The sequence below is a fragment of the Molothrus ater genome, chromosome 7, assembly GCF_012460135.2.
Source record: "Molothrus ater isolate BHLD 08-10-18 breed brown headed cowbird chromosome 7, BPBGC_Mater_1.1, whole genome shotgun sequence".
NCBI classification, from domain to species: Eukaryota; Metazoa; Chordata; class Aves; order Passeriformes; family Icteridae; genus Molothrus; species Molothrus ater.
This window is the reverse complement of record NC_050484.2, coordinates 35,152,814-35,159,776: the sequence shown is the minus strand read 5'-3', so window position 1 is coordinate 35,159,776 and position 6,963 is coordinate 35,152,814. Positions and strand designations below refer to the sequence as shown.

General features: G+C 41.0%; 1 long non-coding RNA gene across 1 annotated transcript; it reads right to left on the bottom strand.

The window, feature by feature from the left end:
• Window positions 1–1,566: 1,566 nt before the first annotated feature.
• On the bottom strand, window positions 1,567–6,263 carry LOC118689056 (uncharacterized). Its single transcript, XR_004980544.1, has 2 exons — window positions 6,097–6,263; window positions 1,567–1,930 (listed from the first exon to the last, which is right to left on the bottom strand). It is a non-coding gene; the product is annotated as an uncharacterized LOC118689056 (long non-coding RNA).
• Between the last annotated feature and the right edge of the window lie 700 nt (window positions 6,264–6,963).

Here is a 6,963-nt window from a genome sequence, read left to right as displayed (position 1 = left end):
CCCTTGATATTTTATCTCTTCATTGTTTTATTTACCTGTAGGTAAATCAGATTTCTAATCCAATTCTAAAAGCTTTGGGGTTTTTTTGCTATAAACTCTTTAATAGTGTGTCTGCCTGCTTTAATGATGCTTGTTTGTGCTATTAGCACTTTAATAAATACATCCTCATGTCAAATATTCAGGAACCTTACAGTCATTTGCATTAAAGATGCTACAAAAGCAAAATAATTTTCCACATGTCACTCATCAGGGATGGATTTTGATCACTAGAACCCTGGTTCTACACTTCTTTGCAAATTAAAATAAATAGTTCCACTCAAACCAACAAATGCCATCTTCAGTCCAAAGTGTCTCAGAATTCGCTGTGACTTCTAAAATATCTCAGTGTTCTAAATGGCCCTAAAATATCTAAATGTTCTAAATGGCTCTAAAATATCTAAATGTTCTAAATGGCTGAACAGGGAAAAAAAGTCACAAGGGGCTGCACAGCACGGAAGCAGGCAGAGCTGGTGAGAACAGAGCTAGAAAGGACCTTCTTTAACACGTTGTGCTAAATGTTACCACATTTCCCAGGGATTTTAATTGAGAAAAATAGTACAGACTTCCACCAACGTGCACAGAGGTAGCAAAGCCATGCTGGGTCTCTTTTACTTCTCCCTTGTAGATGGAGAGCAGGAGAAAATGGTTGAGTAAAGCAACAACAATATCTTTGTGAAGTTTTCCTGCCATGCTTAATTCTGCTGAGTATTTCTCCATGTTTTGGGTTTGCTGGTGCTTTTTTTTTCCTTTGGCAAACAGACAGAAACTTCCAAACAAATTCCAAACAGACAGAAACTTTCAAACAAACTCTGGAAACTCATGGACCTGTGCAGGAGGTTTACCTTCAGAAGAGCACACACAAGAAATGAGCATTTCCTCCTGCCTCTCCCTATCACATCTTTAATCTCTTTGTGTGGTTTCTGCCTGTGGCTTTCTGAGGCTGCAGCAGCACCTCCAGCTCCAGACCATAAAAGAGAAGCTGCAAGGTAGCCTGGTGAGGCTGGTAAGCCATCCTCACCACACGTGTGACAGGCTGTTTAAAATAACACCTGTTTTCACAGTGAACCCTCACCTTTCGGTCCAGAGAGCTGCTTGAAGAGAAAAATAATTTCTTTGAGGCTTCAAGTAGTGCAGGGTGAGTACTTCTGGCTGCATGTTTCATGTGAGATGTGGGGACAGACAGAGCTCCATGGTCTATAAAGGGGTTTGGAGTTATTGACCTCTTGGAGGACTGTGGTGAAGGATTTTCACACAAGTTTTGAGGAGATTATCCCAAAGTGAGGGAGGAAACTGAGCAGGGATGACAGAAGTGAACAGGGGAGGACAAGAAGCCTCTCACCACCCTGCCCAGCACGGAGGGCGCTCAGGGCTCACCTTCCTCACCCACACTGACCTGAGGGCTGTGCGCCAGGCAAGAAGTGGGAGTCACTGCACTCTCTCAGGGTGGTGAGCAGATTGATTCATTTTTTTCTCTACAGGAAAAACAACAACAACAACAACAACAACAAAAACCAGCCAAAAAACAGGTCAAATATATAAAACATTTCTCCAAAATATGTATTATTGCTGTTCTCATGTGTTAAGTTTGACACTGAGGCATTGTCTCGGCATGCAGTTTTCAGCTTCTGTCACGATCTCTGCATCACTCCTCAAATTTCCTGCTTGGAAAATGGATTTTTTAGAATTTTTCTCATCTGCCCAAAGGCTTTACCCTGTCCAATAAATCTACTGCTGATCTCTTCAACATGGTAAACACACTCATCTTCTCACAGGGCTGGTGGGTCTGTGTCTGCAGAAGCACAGAGGAGGTTGTGTATGTTAGGGACTTCAGCCTGGAAACTGTTGTGCTGTTCTTTAGGGGATAGATTCTTCCTTCCTTTCTCCCACAAAGCTGTAAGAGAATAAAAAGAAATTACCCTTCATTGCAAGTCGATTTGTGGGATGTAATGGCACAATTTAGAAAGGAATATTGCAGACAGTGAGACCACTTGGATTAGAAATCTTGAATCAGTTTGTGGGGCTATATATTTCCATAGCACTGTGTTTTGTTGTGTGGGGAATTTAATAAGAGATGTAAATCTGCAAACTGCAATGGTATCACCATAAAACATAAAAGATTCATGTATTATAAATAGGTATGACAAATAAATTATTTATGTGAATGTATATCTATGAGTGTGTGTGTGTGTGTGTACATGAGCTCACGTTCACTTTCCTTTTTGAAATAATTAGTGGCAAAATCTTTTATTGAGCATTGCCCTATGACCTGTGCAAGAGCTTTAATGACATTTCAACACAAAGAGCTGAAGGTAGAGCCTGCTCTGTGCTGAACTGGAGCATCTCAGACTCATTAACGTGGGGATCATCACAAGGCACGTACAGAACAAAAAAAACTCCCAGCCCAAGGAGGCTGAGGATCATTCTGGAAGTGTCCAGGTACCCCCAGGAGCTGCAAGCCAGCGGTGTGCAATGATGTAAAGATGATGTACAGCATTTCACAGGCTCCCTACATCACTGCTCAAAATGCTTCTGCAGGTAAATCTGAGTTCCATCAATCTGCTGCTCGTGCTGTAGCAGGTTTTGGCAGCCACGGTGACAACCTGACTGTGATGACTTCTTCTCCCAGCTCTGACTGACAACATCCCTCCAGGAACATGTGTCTTACTCATTCCATGAAGTCACATGAACTCTACAGGAGCACTTGCAGCTCTAGATCTCTCCTCAGGAACCTATGCCATCTATAGATAGCTGGCTACACAACACTGGCCTATTTTTAAGCCGGGGTGGGACACTTCTAAATTAAGGCATGAGTAAAACGAAATTGTAGGAGAGCTCCAGAACATTAGAGAGAGAAGAAAAAAAAAAAATCCTGTGTGACTTCAGTTATGTTATTAACTTTTCCACTTTTGCTGCAGAAGTTGTTTCTGTCAATATTTTACTTTAACGGTGCTGAACGGGAGGAAGGAGCAGGGTCCAAGCAGATGGCTGTCAGCAAACTGATGACGGCAGTTGAGAATTAGTGTCCAAATACAGTATTTAAAACTTGCTACAGTACATAGTTTCCTGCATATGCATGCCAAAATAAATCTGGTTTGGAGAACCTTTCAGGATCTTAATTTTATTTTTATTTGGAGCTTATTCTATTAAGAATAAGCAAACAGGCAGTGTACCTTAGCTTAGCAGGAGGGTTGGATCCATGGAGCAGTGAGTAGAGAGCTGGGGGAACCACAGGGACATTTCCAACCTTTATTCACTCCAGCTATTGACTTTCTGAACATCCCTGAGTACCAGAGCGAATGATAACATTAATAACATAAATAGTATTAATTTCTAGCCATTTTTGCCTCCCTCATGCACACACATTATTAAAATCCTTCCTTCTCTCTCCAGCTGTGTTTTTTTTTCCCCTACAGATAATCTTCCTGAAGGAATGGGTAAGGGATGGGTGCCATCACAGGGGGAATATCTGATGTCAGGCTTCAGATCACTCGAGGCACCTGAACCAAAAGCATTTTTAGCAGGGCAGGACAGCAGCAGGTAGTGGCTGTTCCATTCTGCACACATTTTTGGTGTAAGAGTGTGACTAATCTCTTGGTTTGGATACCTGGCTGCAGCGGGGTCAGAGCAGGGCCAGGCTGTCTGTGCTGCACTGAATTAGAGGCTTACATTCATTATCTCCCAATGCCTCATTAAAACGACTTTAATGTGGTGAACATTTGATGGTAGACAAAAGCTTTAATCTTGTGAATATCAAACACACCTGTGTTACATTTCCTCTTGCGACCAGTTAGCAGAAACAGGTTAACAAGCTATTTTAACTCCTTAATCTGCTGAATTTGTGTGGAAACCAGACTTTCACCAGTCACCTGAGTTTGAACTCAGAAAAAAAAAAAAAATCCTACATACACCCCTAATTTATCAAGCTCTTTTTTCAAACTCTGCCTGCTCTAGACACTTTTAATCATCTGTTTAATTTTGCACCTTTTTTTTTATCCTGATATATTATATGCAGGTTATACTTAAGGCCCAGATTTGCCCTATTTTTCTTCCTCATCTGACCTAGATTCAAATTTACACACTGTGAAATAGCTAATAAATCCCCATTAAGGTTGTAAAAGGTGAAGGTTCAACCAATGTGCAAGTCATCAAGTTCTAATGTAAAACTGAATGAGCCTTGATATTAGCAGCAGTCTCAAAAAGTGAGGCTGAAAGGCTCTACAGGTTTCCAGCTTTTTTTATGGCAGCCTGTGCTTAAAGCACCTCACCTCTGACAACACTGTTAAGCCTGTACAACAACAGTGACAACAACAGGCCTTAAGGACAGTAGGAAAAAAAACATATTGACACTCCCAGAAAAGAAATATAAGTAGTTTTCTTTTTGCACGAGAATTCTCCCACCAAGATATGTTTCATACTCCACACATTCTGAATATTTTGCTGCGAGAAAGCACAGTTCAATAGATATTTCCCAATAAATATTACAACCTCTAAACACAAAAATTCATATAAAAGCCCTTATAACATACATTTCTTCTGTGAATCTCACCGTGTCAGTGCTGCCCTGCTGAAATGGGAGATTTTGCTTTGCTATTGAGGTCTTGGAAAAGTGGTTTGTCAGTCCAACTGGAGAGTGCTGCTCTTTTTTTTTTTCTTCCCACTAGCCATAGATAGTATTACAATGATTTACAGAGACACGCTGAAAGTAAATTATGTTGTAAATGCCTGTCCCTTGGGTCGAAAAAGAATCACAAGGAAAAAATGCAAAAAGTTTGAAATTCCCAACAGCAAAGGTTGACAGGAAAATATGGTGTTGTTTTTCTATGAGTAAAAGTAACTTTTATGTTGTGTTTTCCCATGAGAAATTATAAACTTTCAAAGGAATTTTAGTCTCTTGTATGCACACATAAGAGCAATTTATCTGGTATTGCCCCAGTGAAAACACTGTTAAGACTTTAAAGCTGTTAGAACTATGGCTGAACTTCATCTAGGCTGCTACTACTTATTTGTTCTTGCTGCCTCTTCTTGTCAAAACATTTACTCAGACTTCGAAGAGTTGCAAGTTGGCAACGTGTTAATAATATTAGAATGCATTTGTGTCCGCCATGTGGCCGCAATATTTAAGTAAATTCATCACTTATTTAATGAATAATGAATTCACGAGAGTAGCTATGGAGACATGGAACCATATGTAGTAAATTAAATGGGAACTTGTCAACGTACAGTAACAGTGAATGTCACCAAAGTAGTTGTGTCTGTTTTATAGCAGTGGTGATGCACTTACACCGAGCCTGGGATGGATTCCTGACTAGGTACAGGACAGCCACATTTTTTCACACCTAAGTTGCAGCAGTGATTTCTAACAGGTGTGGTAATAAAGTGAGAATTTACATGAGTTCCTCGTTGGTGTGTGCAGGGAAGGTGGAAGAATCTCAAGTTTTTCAGGCTGTAAATTACTTAGCAGCATTTTGAAAAGAAAGGTAGAGAACTGCAGGAGTTGTTTTGGTTTTGTTTTTTTTTTTTTCCAATGGGAAAATGTCACCAAGGAATGGAGGGTAGGTGTTACTCAGCTCAGGTCTCATCTGCCCTACAGCATAATGAAAACTCCAGATATCAAGGATGATTTCCGAGCTAATTAACAGGGAAAATCAGACCTGAAGATCAGTAAAGGATATACAAGAAGCTCATTAACATGAAATCAAGAAAAGAGGGTGGTTCAAAAGTTCAGATAGCTAAATCCATCTCTCTGTTTGACTTCAGAGCCACAAGTCTTCTGGACATCATGTCAGTACTCACCAACTTAAGAGTGGGACTGTTTTGTTCCAACCCCCTTTCCATGGGCTGGGACACCTTCTACTATCTCAGGTTGCTCCAAGCCCTGTCCAACCTGGCTCTGGACACTTCCAGGGAGGGGGCTTCCATCCCTGATTTGGCAATATGCAGATAAACTGCGTTCAGAGTGAAGAAATCTAATGATTAATGGGACTGATGAGCCCTGTGTAGCTTTGGGTTACCAGGGACCTGATCTTTGGTTATGCACATGACTAAAGTTTCACCTACCTGAAAAACTTCTCTGGTGCAATCCTGTCAGCTAAGGAATTCAGGCTCTTCCAGTGAAATCTTCAGAAATGGAGGGAACTTCACATTCTGTGCTTAAGTGGTGTGTTTAAATGGAAATATCCTGCTGTTGATGTAGCTGAAGGTCCTTTTTTTGTGCACATGGGAATAGTTTGCTGCAGTCAATAAAAACAGATAAGACACCATATACAACACAAACACTGGAAAGGAGATAACACAGGAAAGGAGATAATTGTTAGAAAACTAGGGCAGAACTCGTAAAGATTGCAGCCATCTTTGTTTGAAATATATTAGAAGACCACATCCAGCTAAATCCTGGCTTAAAGTGATGTTTATGCTTCGGACATCCCCTGAGGTTTCAGAAATTTTTAAAGCTCTAAAACACTTAAAGACATGCAGCCTTCAGGTCAGAGAAAGTTCCAGTCTTGTCACATTTCAGACATAAAGCTCATTTTTCCAGCAAAGAAGAACTCACTTTTAGGCTAACAACAGTGAGAACAACCATGAATAGAGTAACTACTCACTGCCTCTCTACACTGAGCAACTCAGAGCCCACCTTCACGAAGACAGAAGTCACTCAGCTGCCCCACTTTGCACACTTGGCTCCTGGGATCTTCCCAAGGCTCATTCCAGTGTAATTTTGGGGGTTCCATGTCACACCTCCAGAAGTTTCCTGTTGTTTTCTCAGCCGCTGAGTTGCGTTCCATCCCGTCACGTCACGTCGTGTTGAGTGGCATTACTGCCTTCAGAAATGATGGGATAGAGCGTGACTTGATGTGCTGTGAGTGATGTGACACGGTGTGACATATGTCATAAAATCATTGTCACCCATCAAAAAAAAGTGACAGA